This window comes from Ambystoma mexicanum, chromosome 13 (assembly GCF_040938575.1).
Source record: "Ambystoma mexicanum isolate Mex_15411 chromosome 13, UKY_AmexF1_1, whole genome shotgun sequence".
In the NCBI taxonomy this organism is placed as follows: Eukaryota; Metazoa; Chordata; class Amphibia; order Caudata; family Ambystomatidae; genus Ambystoma; species Ambystoma mexicanum.
The window spans coordinates 553,540,611-553,562,333 of record NC_090938.1 but is presented as its reverse complement, the minus strand read 5'-3'; positions in this window follow the sequence as shown (position 1 = coordinate 553,562,333).

Below are 21,723 nucleotides of genomic sequence, written 5' to 3'. Positions count from 1 at the left end.
ATTGTCATCCCGCTGGAAGGGGAGAGTAGGATTATTGAAGTTCTTGACTCTGATCGAATATTCACCATCCAACCTCAAATCCCAGTTAGCCAACAGGATTTGTTTTTCAAAACCCAGGTGCTATTAGACACCCCATTATCAAATACAACAGTGGGACCAAATAGTCTTAAAAATTAGACCCTCCCATATATTCATTAGACCTAGTGCCTTAAACACATCCTTTCCAGAACCTTTTTTTCAGGACCAAACCTTCCCCATCAGAAACAAGCTCGGAAGGGTCAGACGGCTTCAAAACCCTATCTGAAGAAGTTGAAACTATTTTCTTCTCTGAATTTGAGACCACACCAGAAGGAACCCTCATCCCTCCTGAAAATATGGGCAATATTGAAACAGCCATGGCTCAACTGGTCGCTCATCAGATGCAGGCCAAAGCCTGACTTCAAGAAAATCTAACGAAGTTGGTCGAATTACAAGCGAGATCCCTATTAACTCAAGGGATATTACAACCCTATCAGGAAGGAGGGTATATTTTTCTGAATTTTGAGCAATTATCTGAACAACTGGGATGGGGAGATAACTTAAAGAAATGCTACTTAGGACCTCTATTAAAAGGTGAGCTACAGACCTCTTACCAGTTACTTAATCTAGACCTGGGAGCTACCTTCATATCCATCAAGGAAGGACTCCTTAAAAGTGTAGGCCAAACCAATAGTTTTTATTGACAAAAACTAAGGTCCATCAGATTAAACCATGGCGAGACCCCCGCCCCCCCCCCCCCCCGGAAGTAGGGGAACAAATTAAAACCACTGTTTCCCTGTGGGTTGGCAATAAAACCCTAGAGAAGTTAATATAAATTATTACCTTAGAACAATTTACCAACTTGTTACCACCTTTTCTACAGAAAGCTGTATTGAAACTAAATCGGCCCACCCTTAGCCTGGCTGTTGAGACTGACCAACCAATCTCCTTTTCTTGTAGGGAAAAGGCCATCTGGCCCGGCATTGTGCCAAAAACCAAAAGGAGGAGTCTATGGGGATAGGCTGCCTAAGAGGAGAGGAATGGGAAGAACAAGAAGAAGATCTAGAAAACTTCAGCATATGCTTATGCCAATCCTCAGTTGAGTTTACATATTAGAGAGGTCTGGTAAATGGCAAAATAGTGAATGCATTATTTGATTCTGGAAGTAAACAAACAGCCATAAAAGGCGATTTAGTCACCTCGATGGATCTAGAACATGCCACCATGGTTAGAGTCACCTGTGTACACGGAGATAACGAGATCTAACCCTGCGTACCAGTGCACATTAATATTAGAGGAGAAACCCGGTTAGTATCACCGGCCATTATCCCTGGACCTCCAGAAGAAGTTATTATAAGGAGAGACTTCCCAGATTTCTCCACCCTTCTTCAAGAACCTCCTTTTTCACCCAGAGATTTTACACCACAAAATCGATGGCAATCTGATTCCTATTCCCAGAACTCCCCGGTATGGGAATAGACAGAAACGGAGCCTCATAGAGACATTGTAGGTATCAATACCCCTCGATCCCAGTTCATAGGCTAATCAAAAGGCACTAAGGTTAACTTTTAGCCCCTACCAACACAGCCGAAAAGAAACCCCCATAGATATATGAGAGTCCCTGGATAGAATCTCCACTTGTCCTTCCCCGAACCCTCAGACTAGAAGACTTTGGAGAAGAACAAACCTATCCACTTTGCATATGGGAAGGCTATGTGAGAAACCAAAGGGTATCTCACCCGCTAGTCCTTGGGGACTTGTCATCCAGGTCACCAGGACACAGCCATCGCTTTTGGATCCAGTTCCTGGGGGTGGACCAGTACGGGAGGATCGCCTGGATGAGGGATCTTCAGGGAGTGGGGGTGAGATAGCCAATGGCGAGACACGGTATTCACCCTTATTTTTGTTTATCAAACCTATCCTATGTTTTAGGATGCTACGAGGTCCCAACTCACCTCCTCCCCCTTTTTTACACTGAGAATAATAACACTGACTTCCATACATCGTGCTGGCGATTTACCGCTAATCGTGTCAGGCAAAGTCAGGCACTTAATCCTAAGTACATATGCCTGATACCAATTAGCTCTCCTCACATGAATAAAAAGCAGAAACCAAAGACACACTCTGAGCAAGGTGGAACACAAGAGCGAGCAGAACTTTGGGATAAAGGCACACCTACTGGAGCGGAGCAGCAGACCAAGGGACGAGAGCAGTGGGTTGAGAACCCCAAGGCCTCCCTATTGGAGGTTGTTGCCTCCGACAGGCAGCGACTGTCATGATGCCTACCCCCGGGGACTCAGACCACATCCAGCAACCCCGGAAGCAGGCATCAAGTTATCCTAAGCAAGCCCAACAACCCCTGCTAGGGGCTATTTGGGTCCAGTCCTGGCACCTATGGAGATGGCGCCAGGTTCATAGATTAAAACTCACCTGATGCAGACCATGCTGCAAACCTACCTGATGCAGAGCATGCTGCAAGAGCTCCAAGCCAAAAGAGGTTTGGAAGGGACTACTTTACTTAGGGACTATTTTTTACTCGGGTGGGGCTGGGGAGGAATACTTACCTGGGACTACTTTGGAGGCTATTTAAACCAAAAAACGAAAAGCAGGATCAGCTAGGATGATAAGATGTGGGGGGATCAGGGCCTTGAGGATAAGTGGTCCGGTGAAAGGAAGTAACCCACTCGAAAGTCCCTGTGAAAGGTACTTTTTTTCAAGCATGAAAGCGAATGGTCAGTGAAAGTAAAAGGAAGACGATTCATTCCAAGAGAAGGGAAGAGTGAAAGTAACACAGTGAACTTTGAATCGAAGTGGTCCTGCAGTGGTCTGACAAATAAGCCATGCACATTCAAAAGTCTTCGACACCCAAAAGGGGTCCGAGCCCGGCAGAGGGAGACCCGAAGTTTGTGTTGAAAGTTATTTTGGATGGTTTCAGCCCAACAGAGGGAGACCCGAAGTGAAATAAGCTTGGGGAAGGGATTCCCCCCCATTGAAACTTGTGTTGAATTTTTTCATAGGAGATCTGAGCCTGACAGAGGGAGATCTAAAAGAACTGTGTGGAGAAAGGTCTGAGCTCGGCAGAGGGGGATCATTTGGGAACGTTTTGGATAAGACATTATTTTGGAAGAAAGAGAACGAGTCTGGAGCATGGAAGGCCAGGCGGACCTCAATCCCTGGCTTTTTGAACTCTCCATATTGTATGGAAAGCTGAGCCAGAGTATGTCATCCTGCCTACAAGGATTGCCTTACTCTGTGAGGCCTAACATGGGGAGGAGAGCTGGTTCAACCACATTATCATTTGAACACTGACTTTTCCTTTTGTAGACATGTTTCCTTGTCATGGTTTTTGTACAAGAGATAGGGCAGGCATTAGGTTTTTTATCATAGGCCATTTTGATTTGACAGACTCCACTAGGACTGCGTTATTTATTATCTGATGGTCAAGACTACTCCCATCTTAGTTATAGGGCAGAATAGGAGTTTTTCCAAACTCAACCATTTAAATAAAGGTTTTACATATCGTACCCATTGTGTCCGTCTCTGCTTGTGATACCATGCCCACAGTGTGCACAGAGAGACAGAGCAGATAGCGCAAACTTAGAGAACAAGAGTTCAGAGAAACAGAACAAAGAATGAGAGTGAGAAAGACAGAGAGAGCAGACAGATCATACGCATAGACAGAGCATACAGTGACAGAGCTCAGAGAGAGAGTACACAAGGACACAGATCCAGAGTGAGACAAAAATACCTAGCTCATAAGACTGAGACAGAGCACATAAAGCGCACTGAGAGAGAGCAGACTGAACCGACCTAGCGCACACAGAGAGTGCTAGATCATGTGTGATATGCCAAGTACAGCTAGGTTACAGTATTTACTTCACCAATCACACTCACCGACAATTTGTTCCAAAAACTTTCACTTTCTTTTTTCACCTCACTTTAAATCAGATAACATTATTTTTCAATGTTTTTAACTCTACCTCAATTAAAACAAATGTAATATGCTAAAACACAAGAGGGTTGTCGAGTAGGGGAGTGGGCTTGATGTACCCCTCAATGTACCCCTTATTAATCCTGCACGGTTCCATCTCCACAGTTCAATGCTTTAATTCACAGTGAGCAAGAAGATGGCTGGGTGAAGAGCCTGGCATGGATCCAAAAAATGAACAGCAGCATTGAATCCAAGCTGCCCCTTGGCGACACAACATAATCGTGAAACTGAAATGCAGCAGGGCTGCTAGTAATGACAATCTGCTAAATTGCATCCTACAAGGAAACGCAAGCCGGCATGCATGCTTTGTGTTGCATTTGTTCGACAAGGCAGCCTCATTGCCACTTGCTCAAACCTGGTCAAACAATAGTGGTTGAGTCTAAAAGCGTGGCCTCTCTCCAGCATTTTTCTGTTCTCGGTGGTAATGTTGGCGGTCAAATGCCACTGTCACGATGGGTGAAGAATGGAAATCTCCATACACCAAGAAAAGGTTCAAAGGGTTTTAATTCTTTCACCATGATTGGTGTGGAGGAAGGCCAACCAGACGGGGAGTAAAACAAAACAGCCCACATGGTACTAGGTAGGGAAGGAACACAACATGGAGGTGGTAAACTAAGATCAAATGTATCTGTCTTATCTACGGTTCAAGGGTTCTTCATCCAAGTTACTCTGCCCCCTTTGGCTTGTGAACACGGGTATGTATTGGGTACACCTCCACTGGTCCTGAGGGCTTCAACTAGAACAGAAAAAGGGATGTTTCTTAAGTTAAAAGGTGTACGGGTGGCAGGGAAAGAGACACCTCTGCATGCTCTGATCACAGAGGACCAAGTGTCCTAGTCCATGTCCCTCTCTACGAAGAAAGCACAATTTGAGGCATACAGACTCTTTGGGATAGTACCCACATCACTTGCAATCACAGGCTTCTTACAACACCCCTGAATTCTGTGTCGGATTGTCATTGGGTTGCTCGCGGACTCTGGGTTGATCCTTGGTTGGCGCTGTTCTTGGATATTTTAACCCTCTATCTGAAGATCACAAGTGTAGACACAATACAACACCTACCAGGGCAATACCTCGTGACTCGCCCCTTACCTTAGGGGTTACCCAATACAACAGCCAGTTGTTATCTCTCCTCAAACGCGACTAGTGTCCTTTTCAGGTTGAAGTTGTCATAACTGTGAGAAACCTGAAGGTGTCTCAGCTGCTATTCCCACGAGATCTGTCATCCAGGTGGCCAGGACACGCCCATCGCTATTGGATGCAGTTCCTGGGTGTGGACCAGAGGGGGAGGATCACCTGGATGGGTGTCTTTGGGAGTGGAGGTGGGACTTTGACGGGTGAGACGCGGTACCCCTTCCTTATAACACATTTTCCCCATCCTACCCCGTAGGATATTTAGAAACTCTAACCCCTCTGCCCTTTTTCTGACACAAACACTTTCTTACACCGTGAAAGACAACAGACTAACACCAGAGCCGTTTACCTGACATGTCCCAACACAAGGGTCAGGCAGAGTCTGGCAATTGACAATAACTACGCACACCTGACGGCCCTCTCCCTTCCCCAGAGGGATAAAAGGCAGAGCACAAGAGCACACATTGAGCAAGGCATAACGCATGAGGAATAGCTATTCCAGGATGACAGTTCAAAAGAAGGAGAAAGGTGGCTAGAACTGAAAGGACGACAAGAAGGGAAGTGCCCTTGCCCTTTTCGACCCAGACCCGCAAATCCTCCGTACAAGGAATCATTAGACCGGGAACTACAGCTAGCCTATGCTGTAACAGATGTCAACGGTGCACAGGACCCTCCCACGCTGATAACCAAGACAGGGAGAGGCGCCTGCGACCGTGCTACTGTCCTTGACTCCAGAGACAAGAAACGCCAAACAGTTCATCACAGCCGGTGAGTTGGAGGGAGAACAGATAGTAAACCGAATGGTGTTGAGTGAAGGTTGCAAACGGCAACATGATATGAAAGAACCTATGAACAAAGAACTTGTGTGTTACTGAACTTTTCAAGCACAGGGAAAGACCAGCTTCAGAGTGGTCATGCGCCACGTGAACGCTCATTGAAAAGACTCTGGCTGGTCCCCCTTTCTTTTTGTTGAAACTACCGATACCAGAAGGCCTAGGAGAGCCCGACGTAAGAGGTCAAAGTGGTCATACAAGGGTCGAGTGAAAAGCCCTTGTACAGTCAAAAGTATTTGACCCATAGCCAAGAGGAAAGCTAAGGGAAGTGAATCCTGCATTTGTGTTAAAGCAAAGTGAACTGTGTATCTGGCAAATGTGTACCCGGCTGAGGGATGCCTGCAAGTTGGGGTGAAGCATAATAACCCCGTCAGCATTGTGTTAACAAGAGTGAACCCGGCTGAGGGATGTCCACAGTGAAAGGTTGTTTAAAAAGACATTGAGACTCATCAAAAGTACAGAAATATTTTGAGTAAAAGGCTGCAGTGAACCTGACGGAGGGAAGCTAACATTCAAGAAGGATCGGAGCCCGGTTGAGGGGAATCCAGGGGTGAAGAGTCATCACCCAACGTAAAAGATTACGGAAAGGAACTTGTGTTTTGTTATTTTGACACATCAGACCCTCAGAGGCAAGAGACTTTGTATGAAAGAGACTTGGCCACCGAAGACCTGATATTGCTGAAAAGAACTGTAACCTTGTGCTGGAGAAGCCCTGATGTGTATTGTGCTCAGAAGTCCTGCCTTGTACTGTACTAAAAACGTGGGGAAGGGAGAACCCAGCTATACCGTCCTGACTTATCATTTTTTGAACACTTCTTTCTTTTCTGTTGAACATTATCCCACACTATTTTTATAATTTAGCTGTAAGGATTGGCAATAGTTTTTTTAGTATAGGCCCTTTTTATTTGACAAGACGCCCTAGGACTAATTATTAATATTTGATGCTCCCATCTTGGATTTAGGTTTTTCTCACCCATTCATAAAGTTTAATAAACACCCTTGAACTGTGATCATTTGTTTCTTTCTTTACTGTTGCCACCATGAGTTCCTTACATAACCCACCAAGCAAGGTCTACCCTTAGGCTTGAGCCCACTACAAGATCTGGTGTGGCTTCTTCTCTGCTGGTTTTCTGGTTTCTGCCAGGCTCTGGGCCCCTTCAAAGTCTTCTGCCTTTGATGTGGTTGGTTGATGCGATATTGTTTAAAAAAAATATCCAAAACGTCTGTCCAAAATGTATGCTTTTGCTATAATATGTGAAAGAAAGCTACACAATTGTCAATCTGTTGCATGTTTCTTGTTTTTTTTTTTGTTGGTCATGTAAGTTTGAATCATCGTAGGTTGGGTTCTGAAGAAGACTGTTTAATATCATTTGCTTATTGATAAAGTTGAAACTAGCATGGCAAGGTGTATGCAGACTATTGTGTTTTGAAAATTCAACACACGAGGAGCAAGTTACTGAACACATGTTTTGATCAATGTATGTGGATGAAATTAGCAATCCATATACTGTCTTAATCAATGTTATTTTTGCACTTTATATTTCTCAATATTCTGCATAGCACTAGCACTTTCTTAGAAGTGATGAATAGTAAGATTGAATTTCTAGGTGTTATATGTGAACATGAGAGTATGAATGAAAATGTGATGTTATCAGCACATATGCACTTTGCATTCATAAATTGAGTTGTGAAAACAGACAATACATAAAAAAATATCTAATGAATTAATTGGTGGGATGTTTTTTTAGACTCCATGATCTTTGTGCTGGTACATTAGTGGGTTAGGAATCTAATTGGTGGTTTACCCATTGTCATTTTTGGACTTTGGGGTGAGCTCATAAGTCCTCAAGTAACACTAATCCGTTGTACATTGTCTATGTTGAGTTCCCCAGGTGTCAGTGAGTAATGGGGTTTACCGTCCCTTGTGTTCAGAACCAAGCATGATCATTGGCCTACTTGACAAGATTACAAAATGGCAAAAATGTTGAAATATCTAGCAAAGTGTATGCCTCACCTATTATGTGGCCCTCCAGATGTTTTGGACCACAACTCCCATGATCCTTCACCACTGATTATGGCAAGTCCAAAAATCCGGAGTGCCACTTTATGAATAACCTCAGAGGATTAAGCTTGCCAATTCAGGGCATCTAGGTTTGTCTGGTTTCCCTGCTTGAGCCAATGCAAACACAAAAGCTTACCAAACTGGAGGCAGTGCTGAGATTCAAGTTTGAGTCTCTTCTTGTAGCAGGGGACAATTGCCATGTCAAGCCACAGTCTGTTATCGGGGCTTGCTGCCAGTTGTATACTCATAGCTCTCAACCATTTGTGTTTGAAATGCGGGTGAAAACACCCGATTTTGTTTTTGGCGGGTGAGAGCCCATTGAAATGAATGGGCGTGCAGGAGGCTTGGTGGGTGAGTCAGCTCTTTACAAGGCGGGTGACACCCGCCAAAAGCATGTGAGTTGAGAGCTATGCATGCTCCAATACTTCATGAGAGTTGGTGTTCCCTCTCAAAGTCTAGCGATTTAAACACATTTCATGAAGAATGTTCTTCTTTGTTAACTTAGACTCACGTGATCAGGGCAATGACGAAACATCATAAGCCTTTGGATTCGCAGGTGGGGGAGATCTATTTGGTAGAAGGTCTTTCCTGCTGTCTTCATAGTCTCTTGAGTACAAAACAAGCTGTGAAAGCATGAGCATCTGTCCTTTTTCTGTAGCTGATTTAGGGAGGCATGCCGGTGGATGGCAAGAGCACGACTCAGATGAGTTTAAAAATGTTCCTGCACATACTACGATTTTAACATTTGTAATCATAAAAGTTAAAAAAAATTGACATTGTCATGTCATATTTTCCTCCATTTTGAGGATACGGTTGTTAATGAGCACTTATTGTAATTGCAAAAATAGAGAAAATATCTGGTGCTTCATTCTGGATCAACATATGGTTTTAGAATAAGTTTATACATTTTTACATTTCCACTACTAGAAGTATCGATGTAAACATATATTTTCACGAAAGAGGTGGAAAAGAAAAACCGTCTTATACTGTGGGTCCATCTTAAAGGGCAGAGTGACAAAGAAAATGAAAAGTTAACAATTTTGCATGGCCACAATTTATTGAGCTATCATGTTAAATCGTTATTACTTTCTCATACACAAAACTGCAGAATATAATGTCTCCTTTTCTGTCACAGCACTAAATGAAACATATGTCAGGTGAGCTATACGTGTATCAAAATGTATTTTTAATCCGAGAAACAAACAGAAATGTAGATGCACCGCTTTTGTACGGGTTCCAGCCAGTTCCTGCCAGGTCAGTGCTTGCCCTCAGATGATGGTCCTTTCTCAATTTCTAGTAAAGGAATGAGAGGCGGGAGTCTGTTTCCTCCTGAAACCAGAAATCCTATGACCTTTGAGAGTGGGTGGGGCAATTCTCCAATTTTAAAACACAAAGTGAAGTGGATCTATTTCTTTTGGCCTTGATTTCATCTCAGACAACATGCTTAATGCTCAATAGCATGAACTATGCAAATGTATTCAGCACTAGCTTGTTTTGATTGTGTTACTGTTGCAGAGGGCGATGGTAACAGGGCAATCTTTAGACAATAAGCAGCAGCTACCACAAAAACAAAATGGGAACAACAGGAATATAGCAAAGGCACTACAACCTTATAGGCTCTGTTAAAGGACACTCTGGAACTTGTCATATACGTGAGCACTGACCTAGATATCTCTGGAAAAGGACTCAGCTCAAGAAAGCTTTGCTCAGGAAGTCAAGCCTTTCACCGGGAAGTGATTAGTGAAAATGTGTAATAAAACCTCTGACTCACTCATTTTTCCTTAACCTTTTCACTGTGGTAGGAATTCTGTCGCAGTGCTAACCATATTTAGCATTAAATGTAAGGAGGACTTTATATCATGTCTTTAGCATTGAAAAGGTAGTTCCAAAACAGAACTTAAGTGAAGGTTTTAAAAAAAAGAACTTTCCTTTATTCAATTTTATTTACAACTGGTAATGTAGAAAAAATACATACAGTTTGCACAATACCACCCCGCTCTCCCCTCCCGCTCAACAAACGTGCCAGAACACTACAAATCCAAAGAACAAGTTATACATATACGGTGGTTATGTATCATACAGTGCCACTTCTTTATACTGTAGGGAGTACCTTGCAGATGATTAGGTATTGATTGGGTTATTCATAGTACAACATGATCAATTGGGGGACATTTGTGGCATATTTACGCAGTCTTGGTTCATATATCCCCTGAATGTTGTCCAGTAGTCTAGAGGTCTGTCCCCCTCGAGGAGTGTCTTAGTGTATTGAGCTTCCCTCTTTTCACACATGCTCATGTTGTTTATCCATTCCTGCAAACATGGAGCTTTGCGTTTCCCCCATGACGTGGCTATTATAGATTTGGCTACCACCGTTAATTTCATTTCAACCCTTGATTCCTGCTCTCTTAGGGCTAGTAGCCAAAGTTCTGGGGTGTATTGCGTTTGAGTTTCCAGTATCTGGGACATAGTATTCTCTATATTATTCCAAAAAGGGATATTATTCCAAAAAGGGCGTATCAGTGGACAGCTCCAAGGGACATGAAAGAAATCGGCAGGGTCGTACCTGCATCTAACACATTGGGGGGATCTATCTGGATAGAAATTATGTAGGCGAGCTGGGGAGTAGTACATCTGGTGAATGAATTTAAAATGTATCAAATGAAAGCGGTTCTTGATGGATATTTTGCGTGTCTGAATGCTGATCTTCCTCCATTGTATTTGTCTTAGTTATTTCCCCACTGCGGTTTCCCATTTAACCGTAAAGGTATATATATGAGTTACTTTCCAGGATCTGATACATTTGGATGAAACAAGTTCCTTTGTAGTAGTGGGGGATATAATATATTGAAGTATTGGTGAGGGGGTCGGGGAGCTGGAAAATGTGGCCATTTTGTCCTGAGTACTTCACATAGTCGGAACTATAACAGCCTAGTATCTGCCGTACATTCCCCTCTACCCTTCTTGACTTCCCATGTGATAAAGTTACCTTCCTGAAGAAGGTCGCATAATGTGTGAATCCCTAGTTTCTCAAAGTGTTGTCGAAAAAATCTCTCATGTGTTAGATGCACGACACTTATGCGGTATAAGGCTAACTCGGGGGGAGAACCAAGCCTCTTGTCCAATTTTGTGCCGTAGCTTGTCCCCCGCTTTGCGGGTGATAGCTACAGGATGTACCTCAGACTTATCCTCCCTAATTTTGGAGCCCCAGAGTAGGCCTTTCATGTTATTTGGTTGAGTGGTTACCTTTTCAAGTAGGATATGCAGGAGTTCGGACGTTGGGGACCACCACCATATCAAATACTGAATCTGGGCCGGCAGGAAGTAGGACCACAGGTCAGGATAGTCCAGGCCAAACTGTTCATATGGCAAGGTCAGGGTGTCGTAGGAGACCCTAGCCTGTCCTCCTGCCCAAACCAGGCGAATCATAAAACTCCTGAGGTGGGACCAAAATCCGTTTGGGGGCCCAACAGGGACGTTATTAAAAATGTAGAGCGGTTTTGGAAGAATTACCATCTTTGCCAGTGACATTCGGGCGCTTGGGAAATGGGCATGAGAATCCACTTGTCCACTCTTTGTTCTAGTTTTTCTACGGTTTCCATGTAATTGACTTTATACAGTTCCATTAGAGAAGGTGTCACTAGTATACCCAAATATCGGATGCCAATGGGGCACCAGCGAAAGGCTTCACCAATATCGGAGTGAAATACGCCCAGCGTCAGGGGCAGTACCTCCGATTTGGACCAGTTCATCTTCAGACCTGAAAGGTCTCCAAACCGGGCTATTTCCTCCACTAAAGGTGGTAGATTATGTTTGGGATGTTTCATGTACAGCATCATATCATCTGCATAGAGGGAGATTATAGAGAGATGGGAATACATTTGGATCCCTTTATGAGCGTTGTATTCCTGTATGGCGCAGGCCAGGGGTTCAATCGCCAACGCAAACAGAATGGGGTACACTGGGCAGCCCTGGTGAGTGCCCCGAGTTGGGAGGATATAATCGGATACCATGAGGTTAGTGTATATTTTTTGCCTTCAGCCCATTGGAGAAAGGATGTTCCAATACCCAGACGCCGAAGAACTTCAAAAAGAAATGGCAATTCTACCGAATCAAAGGCTTTCTCTGCGTCTAATGCCGCTACAAAAATTGGGATCTCTGGGCTCACATTATGCATGAGGGAAAATAAATGTCACAAGTTATTCTCGGTGGAGCGGCCTAGGATGAAGCCAGCTTGGTCGGGGAGGACCAGTGCCGCCATATGAGGTAGGAGCCTGTCGGCTAGGATCTTCACTAGGATCTTATTGTCGGTGTAGACTAGGGATAGTGGCCTATATGAGGCACATTTACAGGGATCCTTGGAGGGTTTCAGCAATAGAGTGACGAGGGCAGTCCTTGTGGATTCAGGAAGTACACCCAGTGATCTGGCAGCTTCATATATATTGCGTAGATGGGAAATCAAAAGATTGGCATATGCTTTGTATAATTCAGCTGTAATCCCATTGAAACCTGGTGTTTTCCCGTAAGGAAGTGAGATAATCACTTTATGGAACTCTTCGTCCCTGAGGGGGCCGTTTAGGGCCATCCCTAGGGCGGGATCTAGCCAGCCCAAAGCTATCATGTCCAGGTATTGCAAAATTGAATCGTGTCCAGACTGTGTCTGAGAGGTATATAGTCTCTCATAGTAATCATGGAACACGTTATTGATTCCCATGCAGTCTTTAGTTGAGTTTCCCTCTGAGTCTTCAATTTTCATTATAGGTTCAAAGTGACGCTCATGTTTGATCGCCTAGGCCAGAGTCAGGCTTGGGCGGTCTCCCTCGGCATATGAAGCAGCGCGATGGGGTCGCCTAGGTACCGCTCCTCTCTGGCTGTCAGATGGGACATTTCTTCTCTGGCTGTTTGGAGTAAGGACTACACTTCCTGGGAGTCATTAAGACCTTGTCGTACCTCTAGGTTTTTTATCTCCTGTTCGAGAGAGCATATTGAGTTTCGTATGGATTTCACTGCCTTCCTTTGCCAGGCAGCATCCTCTAATAAATACTTAAAAGGCTTCCCATACAACCTTAGGGTCTGATACTGAGCCCACATTTACTTCAATAAATGTTTGAATATCCTGCCCAATTTCATCTCGAAATACTGCGTCTTCCAGAGCGCAAGCCCTGAAAGGCCATCACATGTATTTAGGGGGCAGAGTCGGACTCAGAAATCCTACCAGCACAGGGGAGTGGTCGGATAGGTTTCACAGGAATATCTGGGCACTCATGATATCACGAGCCAAGTCAGATGTCACCATAACATAATCAATCCTCGAGGAGCTGCCGTGGACCCCTGAGTATTATGAGTATTCGCTGGCTGTGGGGTATAGTAGTCGCCAGGAGTCGTGGAGGTCATGATATTCGGCTATGGCTGCCCATTTCTGAGCTGCTTTCAGGAGGGAGAGTTGGGCCGAGCAGGATCTATCTAAATCCAGGGAAATGACTATATTGAAGTATCCCACCCACACAACCTCGTAGCTTGGGAATGGATGTAGATGGGCAGCACAGTGCTGAACTAAATTCTGGATTGTCAATGATGAATGTAAGTGAATAGGATGAGCCATATTTATGGACACCCCATCCCGCTGGGTTGAGAAGTTTATTATCCCGTGCTAGGTGAGTCTCCTGTAGGCATAGGATGTTTGCCCTTGGGTTTTTTGCATAGTTTGAGATCAGCCATACGTTCATCCCACTAGTAAAGCCCTGTATATCCCAGGATAACAATGTCAAATTCATGTTGTGTCCTCGAGTTGCATCAGGGGTTCCCATGGTGTGAGTTAATCAAATACTCATCTAAGTGATTGTGCAATGTCCCTGAACCACACAGGGATGTATTTAAACAGGGTGTGAACGTCTGCTCCATCAAAGTGCTAACTATAATCGCATGCTCCGTAGGTCGGCACAATGTATCCCCCCCAACCTGAACAAAGAACATGTTCAACTTGCAAACAAAACCTTGGTTCCATACCTCCCCCCTCCCACGCCAGAAACAGCAGCTTACCAGCCCCATAGTCTCCACCCCCACCCCATACATACCCTAAAAAGCACTAAAAGAAAACTGTGAAAACATTTGCCATCAGGCACAGGGAGCTAGCGGCAGCCAGGATCGCTCCATGTGACACAGGCCGAGTACTGCATTTGTTGCTTTGTTAAAACCCAATACAGGGTTCCGTGTGCCTTACTTCCGGTATTTAAGATTGTGTTTACACCTTTGGATTGGGTGCCGTGAGAAAAGTGCATTCGCAGATTTATTCCCTTGCAAAGCATTCTGCAGCCTCCGGGATGAAAAGGTCACTCTGCCGTTATGGACCACCCTGAGAGTGGCCGGGAACAGCATAGAGTAGCATACTCCTTTTTTCTTAGGATATTTTTTACTGCTGGGAATGTTTTCCTTAGGTCCTGTACTTAAGGGCTAAAGTCGGGGAAGAGACGAATGGTGGACGAGCCCCAACGTACTCCTTCTTTTCTCTGGCGGCCCGAAGTAGGATATCTCTGTCCCGGTAGCTGAAAATTCTAGCTATGATTGCTCTTTGCGGTGCCCCTGGGGGGGGTTTAGCCGCCAGAGATCTGCGAGCACGGTCCACAAATAAACATGTTTGTGGCTGGTGGGTTATCCAAGACCTCCATAAGTAGTTTCTATGTGAATGTCTATGGGGGTAGATTTGGGTACTTCTGTTATTCGATTAGTGTTCCACCTGGATCTCCCTTCGAGGTCTTCATTCTTGGCTACCACTTTCGTGATAGCTTGTTGGAGAGTTGACATCTCTCGTTGAAGGGACTCCACTTTATCCTCCCCATCGACCCACTTTATCCTCCCCATCGACAATTCTCTGCTCCGCTGCTGACATTTGGCTGCATAGTTTGTCAATCTGGACTGCGGAGATATCTACCTTGCAGGTCAGTGCGTCTGTTTTTGCCCCTAGATTGTCAGTATTGTTCATCAGGGCTTGTAGTTTTTGATTTAGTACAAAGACGTCCATTTGGGATGGTGCCGGCATCTCAGCGGCCTGCAGAGGCATCTGATCCAATCTGACGAATTGGTCAATTTTGGCTTGCCTCTTAGGGTTGCCCATAGCAGGGCATCAGGTTGTACATCTACTTGTGAAGCTCCCAATAGGATACAGTGTTGGTATGCATTGTTCTTTCAGTGGGACCATTGGGAGACCTTGAGGTACATTTAACTCATGCTGTCCTCAGGGGCTTGAGTGTTCTGCCACCACAAGAAAATGTATTGCGAGTAAGGAATAGGGGACCTGCACAGCTATGGGACTAATCTCTAGCATTCTGTTTGGTGAGGTGAGGAGGCTTCCCACTCTCCCTGCTCAGGTAAAGAACTTGGTTGGAGGATGACTTGTGTCCAAATGGTGCAGGTAATGGCCTGGGATTCTGCTATGTTTTTGTAAGTGGAAGTGGAAGACACAGTAGGTGCCAAGGGTAGGTGAAGGTTATGCAGGCCTGGTGAACTTGGAAGCAAGTCTTCCCACCGGCCTGGCGTTATTGGTCACAAGAGGTAAGGAAGCTTGAGTGTTCTTGTCACCACGGGTTAATGTACTGAGAGTGGGGAGTAGGGGGCATGCACACTATGGGTGCCCACAGTTATGGGGCTAACCCCCTGCGTTCTGTTTGATGAGGCGGGGTGGCTTCTAACTCTCCTCGCTCCGGCAAGGGCCGCAATTGGAGGATGCCTTGTGTCCAATTAGTGCAGGTTATGGCATGGAGTACCGCTGGGTTTTTGAAAACTGGAGCGGAGCGTACAGTTGGTGCCAAGGGTAGGTGAGGATGTTGCAGGCCTCGTGGTTGGGGCAGAGAGGAGCTCTGTGCTGTGCATAGAAGCAGGCCTTCCCTGCCACCTGGCATTGTTGGTCGCAAAAGGCGAGTGGGCTGGTGAGGTTTTATGGAGCATTGGAGGTTGTGGAGTGTTGGCGGTTGTTAGGTGAATTTAATATGCCCCTCTCATCCCAGGATCACCCAGATGGGGGATCACTCCTGCTCAGGGGACAGGGCCGTGGTGAAGGGTGTCGTCCCATGCCCGGAATCCTCCAATTGAGGCTGGAGGGATTAATCTTGTCTGGCGCCATGGTCGTTGGGATGTCTGAGCTGCCGAGGCTCGAAGGGGCTCAGAGCCGAGCAGCTCAGCAGGGGATGAATTCCCGCTTGTTGCTGTCAGGATTGCTGTTCACACAGGCGGCTGCCAAAGCTGTTTCAGAGTGCATGGACCTTTAGGTCAATGGGGCAGATCGGGGCTTCAAAGAATCGGGGGCGGGCCTGCTCTGCAGGCTCCTTCTCCCATCCAGGGCTGTTGGGTGGTGTGATTTGCCCAGAGGCACAGTCTCTGTGTGAGGGCGGCCGGGCGAGGGTTGACATGCCAGAGCCGCTCGGAGGTGACAAGCTCCTGCCTCCAATCTGGTGAGCGTAGCAACCGCGCTCCAAGTAGGGACAAGGCCCACACATGGAACAGCAGGGTCATAGCAGGCAGGGAAACTCACCACCGGGGCACAGTGTCCTCCGGTGTCCAACCCTCTTTGTTATATTTGGCAGTTTAGTCGCAAAGCAGGATATCACTCGGGATTAATTCAGCGTGTGTCGGAGCTCTCTCAGGCTGTGCCTATTATCCCAGACGTGCAACAATGCCCCAAGCATTGAAGGGTTAATTAAAGCTGCGTCAACTTTTGGATCTGGGAGGATAAGTGGGCTTTTGTAGTCACTGCTAAACTCTCCCTCAGCATTAGGGTGCATAAAAAGGAGACCACAGACCAGCATGCACTCGTATGAAAATCAAGGGGGACCTTTAGGTGACCCCTGAAAATGGCATAAGAGACTGAGGGCCTCATTACACGGATGGCGGAGAACCATGGCGCTATTAGCGGCAACGCCTTGGCGAAAAGGGGAATTACCGCCCCATTCCAAGGTTGGTGGGGCGGTAATTACCCCTTCCACCATTGCCCTTCCCCATTCCCATTTTTGCCCCATAGGGCTCAATGGGAATGGGGAAGGCGCTAATTACGGTACCGCAAATTGCGGTACCGTAATTAGCTCCCTGGGGCCCTTTACGGGTTGGTTTTTAACGCCTGCAAAAAGCAGGCGTTAAATCCCCCAACCCGCAAAGGGACCTCGTAGTAAGGCGGTAAGGATTTACCGGTACCAGTATTTTACCGGTACCGGTAAATCCTTACCGCCATCCGTGTAATGAGGCCCTGAGACAAGGTTTGGATGGTTGTAAGGCGTGTGAGATGTCCTGTGCGCAAAGTAACTAACCTGAAATATCGAACCAAGGCTTAATAACTCACAAGTAGAAGTGCCAACTCAATGGGCTGCCATACTTTGCAACGCCACACACATTTTTGGGTATACCCAGTTTATTGCTCACATGTTCAGTAAGATTCCTGTTCATATTTGACTCTTTCAGACTCAGACATCTTTTCTACTTGACGCGCTCCACCTTTTACTCTTATCTTCTCCATAGCAATCCACCACACCTACAACTCCTGCTCTCTATTCTTGACAAATTTTCAGCTGTGACATGTTTGTTGGTTTTGCGGTTATTGTTGCAAGTCACTTCTAATGAGTTCATCTGCCATTGGCATGAGCTAATTCAGAGAGCAGACTTGCACTTATATGGGTTTCTGGAAGATAGTAGTCCAACATTGCAAAACCAACTGCATTCATTCAGCCATATCTTCCATTTATCCTATTTGTGAAAGGTAGCCATATCACGTTTTAGCCTATTTGTTTAAGGTAACCTTATCACCCGTTTAGCATATTTGTTTAAGGAAAGCACATTTTGCATTTTGCCTATTTGTGTAAGGTAGCTTTACCTTGCTTCTAGACCACTGTGTTATATCTTGCATTTAGCCTATTTGTGTAAGGTAGCCTAACCTTGCTTTAGCCCATCTGTGTTAGTCAGCCATATCTTACATTTAGCCCAGTTGTGCAAAGTAGCCATATTCTGCATTAAGCCTAATTCTGCAACGTAGCATTTTGCCTATTTGTGTAAGATGGCCTTATCTTGCATTTAGCCTATTTGTTTAAGGTGGACAATTTTTTGCATTTATCCTATTTGTGTAATGCAGCCTTTCTTTGCTTTTAGACCATCTGTGTTAGCCAAACATAGCTTGCATTTAGCCCATTTTTGTAATGTCACCATATTCTGCATTTAGCCTAAATGTGTAAGGTAGCCTTACCTTGCCTTTAGCCCTCTTGTGTCAGTCAGTGAACGGAGTATAGCACAGGGGCAACGCGCTGGTCTTGGAGCAAGACCACGCAGAGCAAGAGGTTTGAATCCCAGATCTGCTCTTAGAAATTGAACTCAGGTACGGTATTAGGCACATTATAAAAAACAATTCAATAAATTCAATAAAGTCAGACATATCTTACATTTAGACCAGATGTATAAAGTAGCCATATTCTGCATTAAGCCTAATTCTGCAAGGTAGCCATATTTTGCATGCAGCCCAATTGAGTCTGAACTGAGTCACTTCTCCCACTCCTGACAAAGTCCTCCACCATTCCAAATAATTCCAAGACCAGAGGAGCTCTCTGGCGCATCAGGAACCCAAAGCCACCCTCCACCCCATCCTCCTCTTCCCCTACCAGTGTGCCCACCACCTTCACACCTCAGATTGTCCACTCCTTTTCCCCACTGTAAGACCTCCTTCCCACTCCCCTTTTCTCAGCACCATCCCAACTCTGCCCAACCCCTCCCCCTGTCCCCTGGTAACTCCTCTGCCAACCCCTCACCCCCTTATGTCTACACGCTCCCTTCCCTCCTTGCTTGCCCCCATCCCAAAACCTTCCTGTCCTATACTCTAATTTCCCTTCTCTCAGCACAGTCTGCACATTCTTGGCCAAAGGTTCTCCATCAGTGATCCCCCCAACCCTCACCCCCACACCCCTGGCACCAGCCCACCGGCCCAGGACCACAAGGCCCACCTTCTGCAGATGCTCCCATATTCTTCCGCAATCTTCGCCCACCCTACCCCCTTCACTCCACCTTGTCCCTCTCTCCTGCACCCCTACCCCCTCCCCAACTACCCACCATATCCATACTCTCCCTCACCCCTGACAACCCCCCTGCCTCAGTTTCATTCTCCACTTTCTTCCCATACCCCCCCTCCTCCAGCCCAATCGCTTCGACCTTGGCACTCAACAGTTGCTTCATTAATCACATCCTGCACAGCCTTGGCTAAACTCCAGACTCTGCAGACCACCCATACACCTTTGTCAGCCCCAATCGGCTCAGGTGCAGAAGGCTTTCTACTCACAGCCGCCACCAGCCCCACTCCTCCCTCTAACCCTGCAACCATTTTCCTCCCCACTCTGCTTCACACTGACCCCCTCCCCCAAGCCCAACCTTGTCCATTCTCTCATCCTCTCCCCTCTTTCTCCACCCCTGTCTTCATCCCCCACACATGCCCCCCAGCCCCACCCACAGCATCTCTCTCCTTAACCCCCCCACCCCCCTGTTCAGGGCATTGCCCTCCTGACCCTCTCTCTTGCATCCTCATCAACACCAGATCAATCGCCAGACACAAACACATGGTTTTTGACCTTCTCTCTGACGAAAACTCTGACATCCTTTTCATCACTGAAACATGGTTCTCTGATGACTGCCTCCCCTCTGCACACAAGGCCTTCCCCAAGCTACTCCCTGATCACCCACAACAGAGCCAGCAGAGCAGCCGGTATTGCCATCCTCCACAAACCCCACCTTGCACCCTTACAGGTCGCGAAACAACCCTGCAATGATGACTGCGAATCCCTGCTAGTTAAATTATAATCCTCTCCTTTCTCCCTCAGCTACCTCCACCTTTACAGATCCCGGGCTATAACAGAACCTTCAGACCCGCTGAATGACTCTGTATTGGCCATACTGCTCTTTAACCCGACTCTCACTGTTCTTGGTGATGTAAACATCTGGTTCCACACCCCCCAGCCCCATGACCCATCATATCATTGACAACCTGGAAGCCCTCAATCTGACCCAACTCATATCAGGCCCACCCACATTTCAGGTCACACCTTAGATGTAGTGTTCAGCTTGTCCAACCTGATCTCCCTCCCTCACCCGTCCCCTCATCTGGACTGATCACTCTCCTATCCTCTAGTCCCACGCCCCCTTTAGCTCCCCGCCGCCACCCCCTGGATCCCACTATGGAGCAATATAAATAACTGCCGTGATCTTTCCTCTTCCCTTCTTTGCTCCCTTCCCAATCTCCCCCTCCAGGGAGGAACCCCCTCCCCAGACCTTTTCGACCAATGGCTCTCACATGCTCTGTCGCCCTTAACTCCCACAAAACCTCCATCCCACCACTCAGGTCCTTCCGCCAGGTGGTTCAACCCTCGCCTCAAATTCCTCAAAACTCTCAACCATCGCCTGGAACAACACTGGCAGACCAACCCTTCGCCCAAAACAAAATCTGTCTGGCTAGACAGATGAGAGCCTACTGATTCGAAATTAGGAAAGCCAAACATGCCTTCTACACCACCCACATCACCAATGCATACAACCCATGAAAATAACTCCACAAGATAAACTCTGAGTTCAAGACCCCACTCTTCTCATCCTCTACGCCCCTGTCTCCCAGGCACTCTGTGAGACCCTTTCCGACCATTACTTGAATATAGCCATTGAAAGGAACCTCACCATCCACAGTAAACTACCAACTCTGTCCGCCCCTATACCGACAGCCCCCCTTCCGCTTCCCCCATCTCGCACCCTCTTCAACTCCTCCTCTGCAATCTCCAATTCTGAGTTCTCAAAGCTTCTTTCCAATAGCCGCCCCTCATGTTCCCCGGGAGAACCATGCCGGGCCCTCAAAAACATCCTCTCCTCCACCTGTGCAGGCTCTGTCGCCAGATCTATAATCAACCACTCACTAACAACAAGTATCTTCCCACCTGAATACAAAACCTCTGACATCAAACCACTACTAAAAACGCCCTCTTTTGACCCCCTAATCCCCTCCAATTACCACCCCATCTCCAACAACCGCTTCATAGCCAAATTTCTAGATCACATGGCATACTCACAGCTCAGCCTCTTCACCAACGCCCATGGTCTTCTTGACCCTGGAATAATTATGAAAGTGGGTACTCCCAAAGTTTTTTGTTATCGGGGGGTCAGGGCTGGAGGAAGGGAGATTCTAAGAAGAAAAAAAAGAGAAAAACCCAGACTGACTACCCCTCTCTCTTTGGTCTGTCAAAGAACACAGGGGAGGGATGCACTAAACCTGCTTAATAATAGAGCAGAAAAATACACCTGTTGGGCGATACATTATTGAAGACTGGATTCGTTTTTACAAAAAATAGAAAAATCTTTTTAATATTTTCATTGTTTAAAAATTATTAAAAAACAAACAATTACAAATTACTACATGCATTCATAAACTCTTTCTCTTCTAAGTCTATCCACCCTTCTTCTACTGCGTAATTCATAAGACTCAATATTTCATCTTGTAGGCGTAAGGTAGGGTCAACTGGGAGTTCCCTGTAGGAGGATGTATCGTTGAGATGTTTCATGACCTCAGTGTCGTATGCGGATTTCTCCCACAGAACGATCCCACCCCCCTTGTCCGCTGGTTTGATTACGAAATCATCATTCGCTTTTAATGTATTCAAAGCTGCCCTTTCTGCTTTTGTCACATTATTGGT